Source organism: Argentina anserina, chromosome 5, assembly GCF_933775445.1.
Source record: "Argentina anserina chromosome 5, drPotAnse1.1, whole genome shotgun sequence".
NCBI classification, from domain to species: domain Eukaryota; kingdom Viridiplantae; phylum Streptophyta; class Magnoliopsida; order Rosales; family Rosaceae; genus Argentina; species Argentina anserina.
The window spans coordinates 10,183,758-10,189,757 of NC_065876.1; positions in this window are offsets into that span (position 1 = coordinate 10,183,758).

Consider the following 6,000-nt stretch of genomic DNA (forward strand, 5'->3'; position numbering starts at 1 on the left):
GCCTGGGTCTCATGAGTACCCATATTTTTGTGATATTGGGTAACATATGAGTTGCCCAGTGTCTGACGGCATACTGGATGAGGGGTAACAGATGAGTACCTGGGTCTCATGAGTACTCGTATTATAAATGTAATTTGGGTAAACAGATGAGTTGCCCAATGTCTCATGAGCACTTTTATTTTTAGATATTATTGGACATCCAGATGGGCCGTCCTGTGACTTATGAGTGCATTTATAATTAAATGTTTTCAGTATTTTTCTCTTGTATACTATGCGTGTTATACTGTTGATTTACTCATACAAGCTGCAAAGCTTACCGGGTTTGTGTTTACAATCCCGGTGCACCTATTCGATGGTGTAGGGGATAGTTCTGCAGGTGTGGATTAGCATAATTGGAGGGCTACTCTGAAGATTTTGAAGTTCATTATTTCTATTTGTGGTGAGGATTAAGAGGATTTTACATTTTTATTTGTTATAATGCTTGAATTATAAACTGGTTTTGTAATAATCAAATCGAGTGAGATGTACTATGAACTCAGTTACGATACACTGTGACTATAAGATGATTTCGATTTATTTGAGATTGTTTTAAAGTTTTTCATGGCTTCAATTTCGAGTTAACACTTGAAATTTCGGGGTTGTGACAGAATGAGAGGTCGAGTCAAGTATTTTGTGTTAAGTGGAGTAATGCATCTTTATACTTGTATAGAGAATTTCATTTCCCAACATTTATTCATCATCTTCCATTTAGATGAAACAAATCTATCTTTAAATACTTCTGTAACGACCCCAAATTTTCAAGCATGAAACTCAGATTTCGAAGTCATGAAAAACACTAAAACAATCTCCATGAATCGAAATCATTTTAAATGCCACAGCGGATCATCTCTGAGTTTAAAATACAACTCAGTCAAACCGATTATTACAAACCAAATTATAATTCGACATTATAACAAATGGAAATGTATACTCCTCACAAAAACCTCACAAGAAAGTCACACAAAATCCTCACAGAAAATCCTCACACAAGCTGGAACTAAATATCTTCAAGTCCTTTGAGCGGTCCGTCAATTCCCGCTAATCCACACATGCAGAGTTATCCACTACACCATCGAATTGGTGCACCGGGATTGTAAACACAAAGTCGGTAAGCTTTACAGCTCGTATGAGTAAAAACAACAATAAAGCTCGCATATCAATATATACAGAAATCCACAAAACATCAAATATAAATACACTCATGAGTCGATGGACGGCCCGTCTGGTTGTCCAAAATATGAAAATGAAAGTGCTCATGAGAAATTGGGTAACCCTTCTGGTTACCCAAATGCATTTATAATACGGGTACTAATGAATGCTGATACACATCTGTTATCCCTCACGTAGTACACCGCCGATATTGGGTAACCTTCTGCTACCTAACATCAAAAAATATGAGTACTCATGAGCCGATAACCCGTCTGATACCTCACATGCAGTACTCCGGCAGACAGACTAGAGTTCTAACTATATCGTAACTTTCGCCCGGCTAAAGGCTAGGTTCCGACATGCCAAATACGTCCGAAGACTGGTCTGAAGACATAAACACGTCCGAAGACACCACACGTCCGTAGACAAATTCACGTCCAAAGACAAATCAACATTTTAACAATCTCCATGTTAAATTCACGTACAATAATCATCACCTCATATTGTACAAAAATCAAGTCCGAAGACAAAAACTCGTCTGAAGACATCAATCACGTCTGAAGACAAAACTCGTCTGAAGACAAAACGTTTTAACAAACTCTATGTTAAAACCACATACAATAATCATCACCTCATATTGTACAAATCAAACCACATGCTCGATATATAAATCTCGTCATCAAAATGACATAATCACGATAAAATCATAACAGTATATTATATAGCAAACTATATATTTATATATGTACCTATTTACCATTTATACAATATATATATAATCCACTATATCATATACATGTCATATTCCATTCTTTAAAATTCTGCAAAAATCTTGAATCTCCGCAAGGGTAGATTCGTAAATGTGTGAGATTTTACTCACCTTATAAACTCGAGCGTAATTGCACAATTCCGACAGTAACTCATTTTCTTGATTTAACGATCACCTTGAAAAGATACGAAAAGAATTTAGAATCGTTACGTAAACCTTTAAATGTCGAAACAATAATAATCTGTTACTGTTCAGCAATTTCTGGTTTTACGAATTTACTGTTCACTGAGTACTATTTGCTTTGACTATTCACGTATTTACTATTCATGTATTACTGTACAAATACACATCCATTACGTATTCTTGTACGAGTACATACTGTTTACGTATTTTTGTACATATAAATATTATTCAAATGTAAATACTGTCTCAGTAAATATTAATTACTGATTTACCCTTCGGAAATTACATTTACTGAAAATAATTTATATTTACATTTACTGTACGTAAAATAATTTTACATTTACCGTACGTAAATCACCTTTTTACATTCACCGTCGTACACGCGCCACCGCCGCCCCCAAACCACTCCTATCTTTCCCCTCTTCCTCTCCGCGGCCTCACGCCGCCCCTAACCACCTCCACGCATCCACACGTGTCGTCTAAGGTGGCGGTAACCCCTCTCCTTCAATCCTCCTCCGATCCTCCTTCGATCTCCACAAATCCAACCCAAATTCATCCAAAATAAACACACAACATCAATAGCATCAATCCCTTACCTTGATTTCACGGCGGAGCCCTTAAATCGTCGTTTGAGGTGCCGGCGGCGCCGATCGTGTAGAGGTGGAGGCGCGCGGCGAATAAAGGCTCAACCCTTGACGTGGGGGGCTCCAGAGATGAGGAGGGGTGGAGGCGAGCTTGCCCCGAGCACGACGTCGACGGGGGAGCACGGCGGAGAAGTCTCCGAGCTTCAATCTGTCGCGTGAAGGGTGGCGGCAACGAGGTCAGGTGCACCGGGCTCGGGGTCGACTGCGGAGGTCCCTGTGGTGCTCTGGATATTGGCGGTGAGAGGCACGGTGGCCTGGTTTTCGAGGGAGGGAGGGAGGCGATCGGGGAGAGAGAACGAGAGAAGAGAGAGAAGGAGAAAGGAGGCGCGGGGTGTGGGTTTCCAGAAATGGAAACCATAACTCCAATAATTATCTATTTATACTCGTTTCCAAAATCGGAAACTAACTTCCGACGTTAATAACTTTCACGTCCGACGTCCGATTCGAACGTGTGACATGTCCACGAACACGTATCGACGAGCTCTACGACTTTCGTGAAGGAAGTTTTCACAAACGATCGATGGAGCAAAAGTCAATATTCACGTCACGGAAACGTAACGTTTTTCTAAATAAACGTTACGATAATGTTTCCGTTTTCGATATACCACTTCGCGAAGCATATAAAATTCGTTTAAATAAATTTCACGAATTTATGAACTTAAAAACAATCCAATATTCACTCCGAAAAATCGGGTTATTACAACTTCAACTAATTATGAGAGTTATAGAGGCCTCACTTTTATCCTTGAGCCGATTGATGATTAATCATTAACATTACAGTCCTTGAGATCCATATTGAGATTGTGTCTTCCCAAAGATTTTTTTCATTCTCAACTTCAGATTTACAATGCATATTAACATCTCTTTAGTTCATTATGATTCTATGCAAATCCATTGAATTCGCAACGGCATAATTCACTGATCCCTATTCCAAATCAAGTATTTACTTCTTAAATGTTTCAATTCTTTTTGTAGTGCTTCATGGTCTGGAGCCACTTCTTGGGTGGATAAAGTCAGTTCTAGGACTTCATGTATATCTCTTAATTTTGATCCCTATAAAGATATTTTATTTCACCATTCATAACCTGCATTTATCAGTTTTTCAGAAACTACCAAACGGATAAAGTAATGAAGTGCAATGACATCCATTACGAGATATCTCTTTGCGGTCCATTACAAATGAATATCTCCTCGTAGTCGATTTCAGTGCCTTTGTGAGAGAGACCTTGCACCATAATGTGAGTCTAAACTCTTATTTTTCATTTTGCATCCTAACAAAGACATATGATATGGTTTACACTTGCAGTGTCCGTTTCAGCTGCCCAAATACCTATTTCTTTATTAGTAAACATAGGTTCATGTTGGATCGCTTTTTTCCATTAGACAACAATTACTATGTTGGTATTTCTCAACGAAGCATTGTTCGATATCAAAACTCAATATCATGCATCCTCATGTGGTTTGTATTTGTAGATATCTCTATATTTTCAAAGATTTGTTCTAATATCTGAGACGTCCCCTAGTGATAACCAAAATCCAGAAAATTCTCATGAGGCCGATTTGAGATTATGGATCAACGGATTCGATTGTGCCAAAACTCTTTTTCTTCCTTCAATCGAGTATATATCGAATTTAAGGTGGTCTCTCTCTCTTCCTTGAAGAGTCACGGCTTGTGGCACTATTTATACAACTTTATGACATCACCATGCTACCATCTATGATGACGACGCAATACTCAATTCCTCTTGGGTGATGTCATGTCCTCTTCTTAAGACATTGAACCTTGCAAGCATATTTGCAACTAATTTATGTGATCTCATCACTTTGTGCAATAAGGGGATCAAGATGAGACACAGTGGGGGACAAACCACAACAATTTATGTCGTTCCACTTGAACATTTTTTATTCTTATATCCCCCTAACAACGGGAAGACTATCTCATCAAAGTGATATTCCGCATATCTAGCAGAAAAAAAGATTGCTTGCCAAGGTTGCAATATGACGGACTATCTGGATGCATGTCTCCAATAAGAACACTTATTCACAGTAATTGGCTTCACCATTTGCGATGTGTCGTTGCAATTTGGCACATAGGTTAATCTTATTAAGCTTAAGGATTGTAGATCCGTGTCGATCCTAGCGAGCTCAAAGATTTCGATCCATCAATGTCATGGATTGTAATTCATTTTACAATGATGATAGTGATGGCTGAGCAGTAGTGAATAAGAGGTTATGTATGTAAAAAAAAATATGTTACCCTAAACAGAAATTTTAGTGGGCATTACCACTATTAAGATTATTACTGTAGTCGTTTTCCGTGAGACCAAGTGGGTTTGTAATTAGCATAATTAACATTAGTTTGAGTAGTGCATAGTATGATGACACGTGACCAGCGTGTCGACACATCAACCAACATCATAAAATATTTAAGATGTCCGCAAGTTGGTTGAATTAATCTACATAATTTTAGTTGGATTCAATGTTTGAACATAACGAGAATATATGTGTCATTTGCATAGGATGGTCTCAATCCTAATTTCTTTAAGTGATAGGCTTTGAATGATTAACTTTACACATGTAACCACAATGGACATAAAAAACATAATATAAACTTAGTGTATATACTTATGCATCAAACATTTCATAGTTTTGAGGAGGGTGGGGGGGGGGGGGGCGACGAAATGTGGGAATGAAATCACATCTTTAATTTCTCCATAAAATTATATTTTAAGGATTTTTACAGTTTTTTGTTTCTTACTTCTATTTATCTAAAACATGAGTGTCCGTATGCAATTCCTTAAATATACAGATACATATATCATGGCTTGGGGTCCCAATCAAAGCCCAAATGTAATAACCCTCGTTTTCAAAAAATATTTGAAATTGAATTTAATATTATTAAGTTGTGAAATTTAATTAGAATGGATGTGATTGGTTACGACGTTATGAAACGAGTAACGGATACGTTATTGGAACGTTTAATTCGAAAAAAACGTTACGTTTCCGAACATTTATATCGACTTTTAATCCGTTGCTCGGTTTCGAAAACTTTCTTCACGGAAGTTGTAGAGCTCGTTAATACGAGTTCGCGGATATGTGACGCGTTCGAAACGGACATCGTACGTGAAAGTTATTCGCGTCGGAAGTTAGTTTCCGATTTGGAAACTAGTATAAAAAGGAATTTTTTTTGTTAACTAGGGTTTCCATAACAGGAAA